Source organism: Rattus norvegicus, chromosome 9 (assembly GCF_021556685.1).
Source record: "Rattus norvegicus strain SHRSP/BbbUtx chromosome 9, alternate assembly SHRSP_T2T, whole genome shotgun sequence".
Lineage (NCBI taxonomy): Eukaryota > Metazoa > Chordata > Mammalia > Rodentia > Muridae > Rattus > Rattus norvegicus.
In genome coordinates, this window is record NC_141542.1 from 48,405,349 (window position 1) to 48,422,672 (window position 17,324).

The window sequence follows — 17,324 nt, forward strand, 5'->3', positions numbered from 1 at the left end:
TTATAAAGTCTTTTATTGCTTTGACTGAGAGCAGTCAGCCCTCTGTTAATTTGAATATTTGTGCTTTTAGTCTTCATTTAAAAAATAAAGCACTAAATAGAATAAAAAAGAAAGAAAAGTCTGTGACATTTTCTAGTTTGGTAATGGAATTTCCCAGCATGCCTTTCAGCTTCCTGAAATAAGAACAGACCACTAATTGGGATGCGCTGCTAGGACCCTTCCCTACTTTCTGTTTTCAAGGGCTACAGCATTTACCTCTTAAATGACCCGAGTCAGGTTAACTGTTTCCCATTACATTGGCAGTCACAGGGCGGCCAATGGCTAAGTAGACTTATGCTCACTACCATTTCCTGAATGTTTTAGTCTCTAAATTTTCAACACGATATAACTTCTCTGCCCTTGTATATGAAAACCCTAAATTCCAATTTCCTTCTCACCCAACTAGCAATGACACAATACTTTCCTTGCTAGTAAACTACCAGGTCCCCAAATGTCACTCTTTGAGGCTCCAAGATGTAGAATATTTGCTGACTTCCAGGGGAGATTGAGAAACCTACCTCTATTGAGCCACTAAAATAGTTATACCATGTAACAGGATTCTAGGCCAGCTTTAATTACACTCTCTTGGGTGACAACTCTATTTTTAGACTACACTTGTAAATGTTTATAAGAAGCAAATACCATGACCTTTGGCCTTCACTCTTGAGCACTGATCCAGAGAGACCCAAACTGTGAAAAAATTATTCACTCATCACAAAAATCAGTCATCAACGATGATGTCCTATTACTTTTATGAGCCTAGAATACTTGTTTTGAAAACAAAATTTTAACCGTGTTGAAAGTAGATCTGTGGTTTCAGCATGTTACATCATTAAGCATTAGGGAAGAGTTCCTGGGAACTTGATTAGGAAAAACAAGAATTTTGAACTTGAACAGTATATACCGACAAAGGTTTGAATTTAACCGATAAATGTAGCTGTACCTTTTCCTAACTGATTTGCAAATGATAGAACCAGTTAAATACAATTCTGGTTCATTCAGAATGATTCCTATGCAAAACCATTAGAACAGGCAAACCCAATGAGCTGAGCCCAGTCTCTCGGTCCCAGAGTCTGAGGAGAGAATCTGCCCATACAAGTCCTCTGAGCTCCACCTGCCTGCAGTAGAAACACACTACTATACACACCAGAAAGAACTTGAATAGAAAATGAAATATAACCAGATTGTCCACGTCTGCATAGGGCAGCAGTGTCACAAACAAAATACAGTACAATAAAAAAAAAAGGTTGAGTGTGCAAATGCTTTTAATCCCAGCCCTCAAGAGGCAGAGGCAGGAGGATCTTTTCTAGCTCAATGATATCCTGGTACAATTCTAGATTGTCCAGGGCTATATAACAAGATCCGTACTCCAGAAATCAATAACTCTATCTGTATATTTTACCAGAAGAAGATAAAAACATGTTAACAAAGAAAAGTAATTAGAATGAAAACTACAAAGCTCCCCAAATAATACAATTTCAAAAAGTGAACGCTATTTAAAAGCAAATGCATTTAGAGTTGGATGTTATGTTTAAGTCTTGGGAAAGAACTGTTTCACTGCTCTGAAGACCTGGAACTTTCTTAGGAGACATTGGGCTACGTGAGACCAGTTTGTATGGTTCACTTGCTTCTCTGTCAAGCCTTCCCTTTTACTGCAGATTGGACAGGCAAGCCCTTTGCTGTACTTGTAGCTTGCCTCAGCTCTCTAAAGTGTGCTGTTCAAGGCTCTACAAACGTTTTTTTATACTCATAAGGATCTCCCCTTCCCTAGATAAGCCTATCATCTCTGATAATGTAATCATTTTTTTTTCACACCACAAATAATTACAACCCACAAAGAGACAGGATACTGAAGAATCAAAGGAAGCAATGCTTTGGAGCTGTAACATAGATGTCAGAAGAAAAGTACTGTGGATAACTCAGTGTGCTACCCACGAAAGCCTCCGAACAGTTTATTCCTCTTAACATGATTAAATCAGGTTTTGTTTTTGTTTTTGTTTTTTTGAGATGGCTGTCAGGGAACTCTCTGAAGAGCAGAAATGGCCTCCAATTCAGAGAACTGCCTGCCTCTGCCTCCCAAGTACTTGGATGAAAGATTTTGACATCTTATGACTCAGCAAACCATTTCTAAACTTCTTCCATTAGATGGGAAAAACAAAAACAAAAAAACACAAACAAAAAACACAAAGCCCCCCAAAAATGGCCACATTTCACAGAAATCTGAAACTGAGACAGGCAACTGAGACTGTCCTGTAGAGGGATGTCACAAAGACAGACAGCTGCTAACGGTTTTTATTGCTGGGCATCTAACCCAAGGCTGCACATGTGCCAAGCAACTACTCTGCCACTGAGACACACTTGGAGCCCCTTTGAGGGACGTTAAGAAGGAAATATATGTGGCTATTATATTAAATGAAGGAAGGAAGGCATTGAGATACAGGGGCTTAGTATTTAAGAAATTGGGCTCAGCCATCAGTTCCTTAGAATGAAACTCATTGAGTCCCATTCTAAGATTCATCTCAATGTCTTTAATGGTGGAGACAGAGAACATTGGCTTTTTTGTTGTTGCTGTTGGTGGTGCGGGTTTTTTTTTGTTTGTTTGTTTTGTTTTGTTTTCCTTTAAGACCTTGTTACATTATGTAGCCTAGAACTTGAGACATAGCCCAGGCTGGCCTCTGAATTATAGATTTGCTCGCCTCCCTCTACTGAGTACTGAGGTAAAACCCATGGGCTACTATGTCCAGCTCAGAGAAGTCATTTTGCAAGAAGTATCTTCTAAATCTTCTAAATCAAAACCATCATCACTATGTTAGTCAGAGAATAGAGAAGCAGAACTTACAGAATGAATCTCAACATATAGAAAGGGGATTTATTTGAATAATTTACAGGCTATATGGTCTGGCTAATCCAATGGCTTGCTATAAATGGAAAATTCATGAATCCAGAATCCCCTTAGTCCATCCACAAGGCTGGAGGTTTCAACTGGTCTTCAGTAGAGGTGCTGGGATCCTAGTGAAGGAATGGACTTGCTAACAAGCTGATAGCAAGAAGGCACAGAGCAAAAGCTTCCTTCTTCCACGTCGTCAGATAGGCTGCCAGAAGAAGATGTGACCCAGATTAGAGGTAGTCAAGATCCAGATTAAAGATGTGTCTGCCTGCCTCAAGATCTGGATTAGAAGTGCATCTCCCCATGTCACAGTAAGCAAAAACTCCAAGCAGATGTGCCCTCTCATTTTAGATTTTCATTAATTCCAGATATAATCAAGTTGACTACCAAGAATAGCCATCACGATCACTTTATCCCTGTAGTCATCTGTTTGTTTCCAGAGATCGGGTGAGGGTTCGTTCTTGTCTTAAACTTCTGGGCTAAGACATTGTTAGGCTGTCTTAGCCTTTTAAATGTTGTTTGTTTGTTCTGTGTTGGAGACAGTCTTCACTGTGTAACCCAACTGGCCTGGAACTCACAGGTAAACCAAGTTGTCAAGGATTTCCCAGAGATCCCTAAGCCTCTGAAATGATGAAATCAAAGATCCGTGTCACCATGCCTAACCTACAGTCATCAGAGCAGCTGGAAATGTGGGCTCATAGCACTGCATCTGGCTGAGCCAGTGTTTTAATTTTGTGTTTTGAAGGCTTCCTTCCTTCCTTCCTTCTTTCATTCTTTTTCTTTTCTTTTCCTTTTTTTTTTTTTTTGATACAGGGTTTCACTATGTTTCTCTCATTAACCTCAAATTCACCAAGATCTACCAGCCTCTTCCTCTTGACTGCTAAGATTAAAGGTGGGCACAATCATACTCAGCCTTATTCTTTATTACAATTTTTTTTACTCCAAAGACAGGGTCTCTTTGTGAAGCCCTGGATGTCCTAGAACTTGATGTGTTGACCAGGCTGGCCTCAAATTCATGACCAGCTGGATATTTATATAATCCTACAGTACTATCCCAGAGACAATTAGTAATGGCAAAGTAAAATAATTATGTCAGAGAATCAAGATTTGGTAGTTACAATCTTTTTTTTTTTTTTTTTTTTTTTCCGGAGCTGGGGACCGAACCCAGGGCCTTGCGCTTCCTAGGCAAGCGCTCTACCACTGAGCTAAATCCCCAACCCCTGGTAGTTACAATCTTAAGAAAAGAGCCAAAGCCAGTATTTCAGTAATGAGAAAAAAATCATAAAATGCCTTCTGAACATGGAGGGAAAAAATCATTTCAGGGGCATTCCTAGCAATATGTATAGCATAACTCTAATCATGAAAATGCACCAGAAAGAAAAACTTAAAAAGACATTGCAATTAGCTTGTACTATTAAGAAACATCAAAATAATAGAGAGTGAATACTGAATTATTGAGCCAGGCATGGGTAATCCCAGAATTTGGCAGGTAGACACAGGATCAGGAGTTCAAGGTCACCCTGGGCTACATTGGAAGTTTGAAGCCATCATAGTCTACATAAGCTCAGTCTCAAAACAGCCAGACCAACAGAACACTGAACTGCTATTTTTACCTTGATGCATGATTATCTTTTTCTATAAAAACATTACCTGGGAAATTGAGGAGACTCACCACTGTGGACGAGTGGGCAGAATTATAGTAATGCTCGACTCTAAAAGCTCTACTGCAGCTCTACACCAATGTTCTTATTTCCTTGGAAGATTATGGCCTTTTCAGGACACCAACGGGTTCAGAACACAGCCTGTAACTTACTTGCAACTGGCTACGTGAACACCATAGTATATGATACATAAATAGAGATGCCTAAAACGTGTGGCAGGAAGCTGCTATCTGGGGAATCTAGGTGAAAAGTATATGGTAATCCTTTGTATTATCCTTGCAACATAAATCTAAACTACCAGTAATTCTTTGAAAAAAACTAAAAAAACAAAAACAAAAACAAAAAACTTTATAATAAGGCTATTGACATTGTTCCTGAGACAGAAACAATGTCAATACCCTACCACTGAAGTGTGTTAGTGTGTTAAATACCTAGTAGAGTCATCTTTGTGAAACACAGGGTATTGCAAAGGCATGGTGTTAGTGGTGTTTGGGCGGGGTAGGGGGGTTACAGGAAGTTTAGTAGGGAAGAAGAGACTAGATCTAGATATTTGAAATACAAAGAAGTTTAAACTCTATACTTATTTATATATGTAAATGACTTAGTCATCTAAAAACTGGAGAACAAATGACCGCAGGAGCCTAAGAACATCAAGAGTGGATTGGGATCTACCTTGCTCGAGTATTTGGAAGAAGCCTGCTTTGTTGAGAAGTCTGAGCGGTGTGAGAAGCAGCTAGAGCCAGGCAGGAGAATGTTATTATTAACCTCCTTTTCCAGCAGCCCTTGCTCGACTTGCCTGACTTCTATTCGGGAAGTTTTGTTTTGTTTTGTTTTGTTTCCTCCCTAAATCTTGGGCTCTTGCTGGTGAGCCAATCCAGTGAATAGGCACAATGTGTAATGCCTTTCTCGAGCTCTGAGGTCCAAACCAGCCTTCTGAATGGGTGCCTTTGTTGGATGGGCAGCTATGACTGTCGCTGGCAGGTCCTGCTCACAGTATGAAGTACATGGTGACTATAGGAGATAAGACCGCTTATCACAAAGAGTTGATTTCCAGTGGGAAGATTAGACTGTAACAAGGACCCAGTTACTTTAACATGGCAGTTCTGCCCTGTAATAAATTCCAAGAGGTAAACACAGTATTGTAGAGAAAAAAGGGGGCAGAGCTGTCTGCCAGTAAGAATCTCATGTACTTTCAACATCCCAGTGGTCAGAAAAGAGACTGAGGGATTCTCTGAGATGTGAAACTTGTACTTTATATGCAAAGATGCTCTTGGGATAATGGAGACTAAATATCACCGCATATGAACGGTTCTGTCTTAGTCAGGGTTTTTATTGCTGCACAAACACCATGACCAAGTTGGGGAGGAAAGGCTTTATTCAGCTTACTTCCACATTGCAGTTCATCACCAGAGGAAGTCAGGACTGGAACTCAAGCAGGGCAGGAAGCAGGAGCTGATGCAGAGGCCATGGAGGGATGTTACTTACTGGCTTGCTTCCCCTGGCTTGCTCAGCTTGCTTTCTTATAGAACCCAAGACCACCAGCCCAGGGATGGTACCACCCACAATGGGTCCTCCCACCTTGATCACTAGTTGAGAAAATGCCTCACAGCTGAGTCTCATGGAGGCATTTCCACAACTGAGGCTCCTTTCTCTGTGATAACTCCAGGTTGTGTTAAGTTGACACACAAAACCAGCCAGGACAAGTTCTCTCATTAATTTATTTCAAGGCAGGACCTCTAGCTTAAGCTGGTCTCTAGCTTCCTGTGTAGACAAGAGTAACATCAAACTCCCAATTCTCCTGCCTTCATTTCCCCAGTGCTAGGATGGTAGGCACGTACTGCTGCGTATGGTTTGATGAACTGCTGAGGGTTGAACCCAAGGAGGTAGACTCTGGAGCATCATGGTCATCCTCAACCCCACTGAGAATTTGGTAAGGAGTGCTAGCATGTCCAAGCAACAGGAAACAACCACCACGTATTTGACTTGAGACATTACCTGACTGGAGTTAAAGGGAAAGGTGCCATATAAGAGGAGGCTAGAAGGAAAGGTGCCATATAAGAGGAGGCTAGAAAAACACATCCTGATATTAGATAGATCGTCACTGTCAGGAGGTTCCTTTGCACCCTGGACTAGAACACACCGTACAAAGTAACGATTTGCAAAAGGATTGCAAACCTGGAAAGTCGTCAGAAGAAAACTGACTTTTAAGTACTTAGGATGCTTAATTGAAAACAAATGTAAATAGTTGCCATGCTGATGATTTAGGGAATACTGACAAGAAAAGGTGACAGAAACAGGAGGCAGAAGGGAGTTGCTGTGACTCCCACTACTGTGTTAAAGATTAACACATTAATCTCATTACTGTGTTAAATCTGTGCTATAGATTTTTTCTAAATGTTGTAGACTCGGGTGAATTTTCCCGCACTTAGGGCGTGGCACACTTGTTCATCCTCTGATGATTGGTTTGTGTTTTGTTCTTTTGTATACACCCATTTCAAATCTTCCCTTGCTTAATACTTTGACTCTTACTGGACTTGGAATACGTGTTTTTGAAGTCACGTAAGCGGTATTGTGATAGGAGGCCTGTTTGTCTGTTTTTGAGACAGAGTCTCTGGCTGTCCTAGAACTTGCTATGTATACCGGGCTGGCTTCAAATTCCCAGAGAGTTTGCCTTTGTCTTCCAAGTGCTGAGATTCAAGGTGTGTGCCACCATACCTGGGTATTTTAGATCTATGATGGGATTTTAAAAAAAAAAATGTCCCATGTTTATCTAAGTGCCATGTTTCCTGCTTCCAGCTGCTCACTGGCTGATAGATCAAGGAGAAAGGCCAAGCACACTGTACTCATCCACTCACTGGTCCTGAATGTAAGATGTCTCTAGCTTTTACTGTCATCTGCAAGAAATGGAAAAAGCTGTGCCTGGAGATGCACACCTTTAATCCAGCACTGGGGAGTCAGAGATAACGCTGCTGTTTCTCACTTTCTGCAAGTACTTTATCTGTCTGGACCAACTTTCAAAATCCTATTGATCGTTTGCTGTTTTACAACACTATCCTTAAATTTCATCACTAAATTTCTACAATCGAACGTTTAATTTAATTTCTATTACATTTTAATGGAGTATCTGACACCCATCTTTTATAATTTCTAAACTATTTAGCTCAGTGTGTGTGTGTGTGTGTGTGTGTGTGTGTGTGTGTGTGTGTGTATGTGTGTCCTTTTTTTGTCATGGAGGTTCTCTGTGAGTTTGAGGGTAGCCTGCTTTACATAGGGAGTTCCAGGACAGCCAGGTGACAAGACAAGACAAAACAAATAAACAGCCCACCCCCCCCCAAAGAAAAATCCCTGGGAGTCACATTGAGCAAACACAGATTCAATGTCTGTGAAACATTTTTTTTTTTTTTTTGATGAACTGCTGAGGATTGAACCCAAGGAGAACAGGAGAACAGTGTATAGCTACATCGATTTGAACAAGAAATCCAACAGGCGTGACTGTTCTGTATCTTCCCCCTCCAACACTTGACATTATACAATGCCTCGCCTGTTTACCACCAGCACCTATAAAAGCTGTGTCCCTGTGATTGCTAATGTGTTTGAACGTGCCTTCACATACATATTCGAGCCCTTGAATTTCTTTAGAAATTGCCCTAATCATGTCCTTTGACTGTTGTCTTTGAGATTTCTCGGTTCTTGATCCTAGCAAATCACAGAGCAGAGCAGAGATCAAACATGAGAACGAGCGATTGCCAGAGCTGTGGTTAGAAAAGGAGTTAATTCCAAGAGGATGCATAGGTGGTTACAACGGCACTGTGACATGAGATCCCTCAAGTTAGGTAGTGGGTCATGGTATTCATTGATTCCCTTCCTTGCTTTGTTGTGAATCTCATGTGTCCTTTAATTTTAAACAGGTTCTACCTGCTGGAATAAGTTCAGCCCTCTAAATCTGTTCTCACACAGACAGTCACATGGTAGGGACACTAGCTTCCCACAGAACTTGTTATGGGGAAAAATAACATCTTCACATGTCTGAGCCCACAGCTCTGATAGAGGTGCTCAAGAAACTGGTGTATTTGGCTTCTCAGGCAATTCTGGATAGCAGACGTTTTTGAATTATTGTCGGAGGGAGATATTCTTTAGCATACCTTCATGCTCTGTAAAAATAATATTGTTGAGCTACGTTCCAAATATGGTCTCCATCTTTTATTTTTTTAATTGTATTTTGTAGACAGTCTCATGTAACCCAGGCTGGTCTCTCACTGGGAAACTGAGAATAGCCTCGAATGACTGCTCCTTCTGCTGGGTTCAAAGCTGGGTGCCACCCCATCGGCTCTTCATTTCTTACCTGACGTTGTTTCTCAGTTTCTGCAAGTACTTTATCTGTCTGGACCAACTTTCAAAATCCCATTGATCGTTTGCTGTTTTACAACACTACCCTTAAATTTCATCACTAAATTTCTACAATCAAAGGTTTAATTTAATTTCTATTGCATTTTAATGGAGTATCTGACACCCACCTTTTATAATTCAGTTTCTAAACTATTCAGCTCAGTGTGTGTGTGTGTGTGTGTGTGTGTGTGTGTGTGTGTGTCCTTTTTTTGTCATGGAGACTTGAAACCAATTAACAGTATTTGAGGGGTTTTGAATCAATTTCTTGAAACCTTGGAACTAGAGGATCTGCAGGAACAGCCTCTTGGATGAGTGTTCCTCTTATGCCCTCTGACCGGAAACCTGGGAAACACCCTCTTCAGAACAATCTGTTGTTCCTGACTGGTGAAAATCCCAGCTCGGATGCCAAGAAACTTGAAAGGTGACGATTAAGTGCTTGGAAATTTGCATGTGTATCTGTCAGCAAACTTAAAAGTTCCCCTACTGTTTTGCAAATTTATTCCAGAGATAATTCATATCTCTGTTCTGGTGATCTCTCTTAGCTGAGTAAGGCTAGTTCTGGTGGAAGTGAAATTTGCCTGTGACATCATTTCTGCTTTTCCCTCATTACATCCTTGTCTGGGCCTGCCTGTATCCCTGTGCCAGGGCTGTCCCAACCTCTCCCTCGCTGCTCACTGTCCAGATTCTTGACTCCTGAAGTGTCTTCAAAGTGCAGGAAGGCCAAGGTGGTCAGTCATTGTCCCTTCCTCCTTTCTAAACAATAAGTATGGAGGATCCCTATTCCCTCGGGGCTTTCATCCAAAGAGAGAGGTATTAATGCATTTCAGCAAAGTGAATCAACCTTCACCTTCACTGAATAAACAAGTGAACTCCATCAGGTTTCAAGTCCTCATGTTGAAGGGGATTAGCTTTGGAGCCCAGCCAATGGGTTCTTTTCTTTGGAGGTGGGAGGTCCTCTATGACAGTGACTTTCCCCTGGAGATCACTGAAAACAGTACGTCAAAATCCCATTTCCAGGATTCCAGTCTAATTGTACAGAACCTGGGAATCATTGTCTTCACCATGGCCATCCTTGTCACCACCAAATAAAACACTAGGCATTAGTCAACCCAAAATACTAGTTTGTTAGATCCAAAAAACATTTCAAAAAGCATTGCAGAGGAAAAAATGAAAGCCATGGAAGTGCATCCTAATAACTAGAACCCATGGACATGTATGCCACACTTGGATGTCTTGGGTAGTTTCGGGTGAATTGCAGGTTACAACAAAGCTTTCAGATGCTATGACTGTCAAGTGGTTATATAAACATTGCTTGTTTTCTGAGGGGAACTTTATCTAGAATTCCATCAAATATCAGAGTCTGGACGTTCAAGGCTCATTAAAATGGTGTATTTGTGTAAAACCTTCAGAGACCGTCCTATGCAGGCTAGGTACGTTTTAGCATGCTTAATCAAAGGCAAATGCTTTGTAAATAGTTGCTGTGCTGAGGAGTTAGGGAATACTGATAGGAAAATGCCTTTACATTTCAGTCCAGTTCCATTATCTCCCACTTTTATATCCTCTATTGGCTGAATCTTTGGGTGCGGTATCTTTATATGGAAGGTTGACTGTATTGAAAAATCACAAACTGTAAATGATAATCAGGTTTGGTTTTTCTCGCAGTGTGGTTCCCTTTCTATAAAGTGGGAATCTCTTCTGAGCATTTATCATCCTCGGGATTAAAATTCAGTTAACACTGATGTCGAAGAGAAGACACTAAATCCTTCACCTCTAAGTCCGAGTTAAATTATAGATGAAACGGGCAGGATTCATTTTGTAGGAGGTTCGTGGGATCAAGTATTTTTTGACATGATAATTTTAATCCAATCCTTTCCCATAATCCATCCCTTGTGACATTAACAAGATATCCTTAAACCTTTGTGACTGGCTCTCAAGTACCAGTAAAACAGAGCTGAAATGTGACCTATGCCCCAAATAAACATGGCTATTGACTTTTAACTAGTCCAAATGTTCTGAGAGGCTGTCAGCTTCCTGAACTTTGATACACGTGGGCACAGTCATGACTAATTTGTGTGAGGCTATTATGTTTTGGGGTTGCTCTAGGACTTATATTTTAAAAAAATTCTATTTTTATTTGTATTCACATTCAGTTTACCTTACAATTTCAACTGTGAGGAAACGATGGCATATACACAATTGAAAACATTAGTTGTAAACTTAATTTCCTTACCATTTAAGACAATAAGAAAGTCACATTATTGTTCTAAAAATCAGCTGCCCCTACTTATTCACAGGAACCATGTCTATTTATCTTCATCCTTGGCTGGCTTAGAACTGATATATAGACCAGGCTAGCCTTGGACAAATAGATATCCATCTGCCTTTGCCTGCTCAGTTCTGGGATTAAGGGCACGTTCCACCACACCCAACTGTATATAAAAATGTTTTATAAGTACTGGGTGTGTTTACTTACACCAGAACTACTTTTGAGAATGTGTGTGTTAGAGTGGCTCCTAGGTTATTTACTTGCATTCTGTAGAGAACTCTTTCAGATACAGAAGCTCAGGGCCAGACACGCTGTGAAGACCACTTTCTCCCAGCTCTGAGCCCTCCTTGGTTTAGAAGAGACTGCAAAGCATCACAGAAAGGCATTGTGCCTCTGTATTTCCACTTGCGCTGTGGTAGCACCTCGATAAGATTGTTCTACTGATGGGCATCCAACTCTCACTGGACGTGATGTCTTCATTTAAAACGCTTGCTCAACAGTTCACTACAGTTTGTGTGTTAGAAAATCGAACTGGGATTCCCAACGTGTTTCCCAGCGCAGCTGCCCTTCACTCTCTTGAGGACAGGTCTCCCACCTGTACAAGGTCATTTAAAGTTTGAACCCAGTGTTAGAACACAACGCTCAGGTATTCTATCTTCCAATCTGTAAACTATGCACTCCAGTCTATCAACCCCACAGTAACTGAAAATAGTAAAGAGCTCATATCTAGGAAGAAACAACACATCGCGTAGTTTCCTAGGCACCATTCCTTGAAAAGCCCAGCATGACTGAGGTTAAGAACCTATGAGTGGGGGTTGGGGATTTAGCTCAGTGGTAGAGCGCTTGCCTAGGAAGCGCAAGGCCCTGGGTTCGGTCCCCAGCTCCGAAAAAAAAAAAAAAAAAGAACCAAAAAAAAAAAAAAAAGAACCTATGAGTGATGAAATATATATTTCCACATCTTCCTTTCATCTATAATGTCCTTTAAAGCAGAAAATGATGACACTTATTTTGATGCTTCTTTTCTTCTCCCTCTGTCTTCTCCCATATACCCTCCCTCTCTTGCCTTTCTCTTTTTTCCTTCCACGGTCTCACATTGTGATCCTTCCTTCTCTGCCTCCTGAGCACTCTATTACAGACAGGAGCCACAGTATCTGTTCCTCTGGGTCCATGGTTCTATAGGGATAGTGTTGGTGATTCCTTCTGCTAATGCTTTGACACTTCCCCGATCCACAGGATGTAGGGGGCACATATCAGGCATACAAACACTAATTATTAATTAATAAGAAACTATAATTTCATCCTTAAAAGAAAATAAAATCTATTTTACATTATTTTATTCCCCTCCCCCTGCCCCCAGAGAATTTGTTTTGGAGAGAGAGGCTTACAATGCAGCACAAGCTGGACTTGATTTAAAGATCCCTTGGATCCCCAAGTGCTGGGATTATAGGCACATGGCCACCAAGAGTGGTTCCAGTTCCACTCAAGGATTTTTTTTAAATATCTACAAATTTGAGGAATTAGGCTGTGATATCTTTAATTAATTACGTATGCACATGTGTGGCATGCCTGCCTGCCTCTGTGTGTGTGTGTGTGTGTGTGTGTGTGTGTGTGTGTGTGCCCTCCCACACCTATGAATGAGTGCCCATTGGCATGTGAAACGAGAGGATGATTTGTGGGAGTCAGTTACCCCCTTCCACAATGGGCCTCCTAGTGATCCAGCTCAATTGGTCAAGCTTGGCGGCAGGTGTAGGGCTTTAGCAAGGGGACATTAGTGTCCAGGTGCCAGAGGGGTCCAGGTTACCCGGAGCATCGTGGACTCGGCAGTTAAACTACGGGCTTGGAAAAGGAACGAAGGCACACCTTTTCTGGATGCCTTCCAGTATCATCCTGTGAGTTCAGTGTGGAGCTCCTGGGCCTGTTTCTCAGGCCGGCTTTGTCTGTAGCTGTGTCCCACGGCTCTCCTCTGACAAGGCTCCACTGCTACCCTTTCTTCACCTTGGGATAATGTGCTGACTCCAGTAGATGACAAACGGTGTTAAGTAATTAACCTCGTGGCTGCTTTAATGATTGTGTTTCATGGTTACATCATTTCGAATGGATCCAGTTGGACTTCTCTCTGCCAGTTTGTTTGTACTAATCTTTCTTTCTCTTTCTTCCTTCCTTCCTTCCTTCCTTCCTTCCTTTCTTTCTTTCTTTCTTTCTTTCTTTTTATTTGGAATCCATATTTTTATCTTTGTGGTACCCAATCTTCAAGATGCTATTTCTTTTTTATCAAAAAAAAAAAAATAAAACATTGCTCACACTTTTATAAAAGTACCACAATAATGGCGAACTGCCGATTACATAGTCGTTTATGATAGAAAAACGTTCCATTTCTCTAATAGTGAAATACCGACTTACTGGTTAATGTTCACTTTTCCATTTTCTTTTCATCTCACGATGTAGGCCAGATTGGTCTGGAACTTGCAGCAATTCTCTTGTCTCAGTCTCTTAAGTACTAGGTTTATAGGTGTGAGAGCCATGATGCCTGGCTTGGTACTTAACTGTCGATTGGTTTTTGGGCCTTTGATAGCTCCTGCCAACTCCTAATAATCATAAGTTTTCCTGACGGAAGACGCAGGTTGGTGCGACATTTCTCAGAAGAACTGACATATACTCTGCTCTTAGAGCCCCTCAAGAAGCAACAGAATGGACCACATCTGGCTTGGCCCATTAAAAATGTCACTTTCTGATTTTTTTAAATATCATGCAAACAGGGTAAGCTGTTCAAGTTGAGCTTAATAATAGCTATAGCAAACAAATCAGTTTATCGAATGGTCAGAATGCTTCTCTACAGAGGGAGGAGAGTTAGGAAAGAGAGGGACACTTGGATTGTTAACAAAAAGGTGGTAGAGGGGTGAGGGAGGAGGCAGCACAGTAGGGAAAGGCATGCGGCAATGTGGCCAGTACCTTGGCGTAAAAGTTTGGACAACAATATTATCTTTAACTGATGGAGGAAACCTTCATTTAAACCTTTGCTCTAATCCAATGTTTGCCTTGTAATCAGATGTCTCTTCTGCATCATATGGTATCAAGAAACATGTGAGATAGTCCTAAGAATTCAACCCAGGACCTCACCATGCTAGGCAAGTACTCTCCCACAGGTCTCCAGCCTTCTTCTCATTTTGCATTTTGAGACAGGGTCTCACTAAGTTGCCCAGGTTGCCCTTGAACTTAAAATCCCATCTCGGTTTTGTTAGCTGTGATTACAGACCTGTAAAAACCACAGAGCTTACGACTGTCATTTAAACTCTAGAAAAACTCGATATCTGTCTGAAGTTTATGAACGCTCTATAAAGTTGTTAATTTTTTTTTATTATAAGTCATAGTTTAGGCCTCTGTAGAGAGTGCCAGTAACATGATGTTTTTGGGGTGAGAGGAAGGGGAGGGGAGTAAGCCATCCCTACCTCTCCTTGCTGTCCTTCCTCCTCTGGTAGCTTCCTCTGCTGGGAAGAAGGGTGGGGAAGAGATGCTGCAAGAGCTACAGAACTCCCGGCAGCCCTTAGGTTTGTTGTTTCCCTTTATGACCTTCGGCCCTTTTCTAAATCCAGCAGACATCTGACTCCCTGGCATGATCATCACACTCACGGTCAGAACGGCAGCACACACTCTGGCACTGATGCCGGGAACTGTGAGTCACTGCTCCGGGTTCTTCCTGGTGTGGAAGTGAGTCTCCGAAGAGGGAGAAAGAGCAGTCTGTCAGGTGAGCTCATCGCTGTCATCATCAGCAACTTCCCGAGAGACCCAGCCGGTGTCCGTGAAAAGAGCACCTGTCAGGCTCCCGGATACAATAACCCCTGTCTCATTATGTGACCTTGAGAAGGTTAGCGCGATCCATAGAGCCTCGGTTTTCTTAGTGAAAGGTAAAAACTATCCCCAAGGTAATTAAAAGGTACATGCCTAATGTGTGGGCAATATTATGCAGTGGTTAGCTTGAAGGTGCAATGTGCCTGCAGCCTCATGAGTTAAATGCCTTATTCCAGAACCGGTTACAAGCTAAAACTATACTAACTAAAACGGGGTCTCCACCTGCCCCTGCCTCCCGAGTGCTGGGAATCAAAGTAGACATCCTTCATGCTGGGCTTCTGGCAGTAAGTTTTGGGGGTTGTGGAAACTTTAGGAGGTGGGTTTTAGGTGGCGGGAAGTAATCACTGGGGGCAGGTTGTGGAAGGCTGAATTTTCCCCTCCCCTTTCCTTTTCTCTGGGCCCTGTTTTCCGTGAGATATTCCACCACTGTCATGCCCAAGTGTGTAAGATCAAGAACCGGAAGAGAAGCACCAGGAATCTTGAGCTACAGCAGGTCCTCTCTAAGTTTGTGTCAGTCAGGCTGTCATACAGTCTGTATATGCAGATCAAGGCAAAGCAAAAAGATTTCATAACACCGTATAGATCATATAAGGCATTTTAGATGCTTATAGCCTCTATATTTGTAGGAATATTGGATATGGCTACAATATAACAGAAGAAGGAATGACTCATGAAATGGAGGACTATTCATTGATTAGGAGAGTGTGAAGATAGGGTACGTAAGACACACAGTGTGCCCTCAGAGAGTCTATTCTCTAAAAGGAAAGCTTGTGCATAAGCCACGTTGGATGTAAAATGTATATAGAAAGCAGTGCAGACATTCAGAACAGACTCATCCCGAGGAAGGCTTACTAGAAGAAGGGCGATGTGTGCCAGTCCAGCATGTGTTGAGTCCCCACTGTGAGGCTGTTCTGGGCATTTGAATATTCAACGAGGCTATGCAGAGAGAAGAGGCGGAGTCAAAGAAGAGAGGCAGGAAGATGAAGCTTGGGTGGAAACAAATACCTCAAGTCGCAGCCACATCCTAACAGAGGTAGAAGTCACTTTCGGGATGGGCCTAAGAATAACAGCCTGGGCATTCTCATATATAATGCTAAAGCTCACTTACTTTTCTCTTCCAGATACTTCATGCACTATATCCCATGGAATTATTTAAGATGAGTAAAACTCTTTTGAGAAATTATTTTCTTTGTTCAAAGACTCATACGTGGATCCTTCCTGAAAAATATGTGATTAGTCTTTTTATCTAAAAGACCATGGAATTCTTCATTTTCTCAGTTTTTTTTTTTCCTACCTCCTCTTTCTTCATCCGTTATTTTCAACGATAAAAATGTAAACTTTGTTACAAGGTCATTTGGAACTGGGAGCTTTTAGAAAAACATTGAATGAAATAAAACATAGTCAGTGACTATATGACTTTACTCTTGGGTACCAATTTGAGCAAGTGATAACAAAGGGAGATCATGGGGAAATGTATCCCTAATCCCACAAGCCACTAGCGCTCAAAATGTTCGTTTTTGTCAGGTGTGCGTGTGTGTGTGTGTGTGTGTGTGTGTGTGTGTGTGTGACCAATTATCCCAACACAGGATTCACTGGGAGGGTTGGTTATACATGAAAGGGCACAGGGACACTCACTCATACAAAGAGAGGCATGGAAGGAAGCAGTTCTGTACACAGAGCAAGGGGAGAAGAGGGTGTATGGACCTAGCCACTGTGAGGCTGTGAAGCTGGAGTGGAAGGCACGGGGCAGGGGTGGGGGTGGGGAGGGAAGGCAGCCACCTGAAAAGGCTGCTTCCTTAGGACAGAGCCCACTGCAGCAGGAATCCAGACTTAGATGACGACGGTGCTCTGAGTACCATCATGCTGGCAGAGATGGAAAGACATGGCCCCCAGAACCAGCTGTTAGAAACAAGCAGAACTTGGGGAGTAGAGATGGGCAGCTGGGTGGTGTATCCTTGGAGAGTAGGCAAAGCATAGGAAACTGGCCTGTTCTGTCTCCTTCCTGGTGTTTTCCAGTCTCTCTGTAGTTTTCCTTATTGGAAGAGACTCACCAGAGTGCTTGTGGTAATGGCAGTGTCTGCAGATTTAGCTTCAGTGTCCAGGCCCAGTCTAGAGGGGTAGATGGATCCAGAGGTTGTAAATGGCCAGCACCATATCTATAGACCTCACCAGAACTTACCATCAGGGCAGAGTTTCAATCCACATCTCAAGTTCTCATTTAGAGGTTTTAAAGTAGGGT

The 17,324-nt window shown here is 41.9% G+C and overlaps 1 protein-coding gene across 1 annotated transcript in view; it reads left to right on the plus strand.

The window, feature by feature from the left end:
- Positions 1-16,506, plus strand: part of LOC102548289 (uncharacterized) — a 24,781-nt gene extending 8,275 nt beyond the window's left edge. The window contains exons 2-3 of the mRNA XM_087568154.1: positions 14,830-14,981; positions 16,207-16,506. The gene's annotated coding sequence lies outside the window, so the exon portion shown is untranslated. The remainder of the gene's footprint in view (positions 1-14,829; positions 14,982-16,206) is intronic.
- The last annotated feature ends 818 nt before the right edge of the window (positions 16,507-17,324 follow it).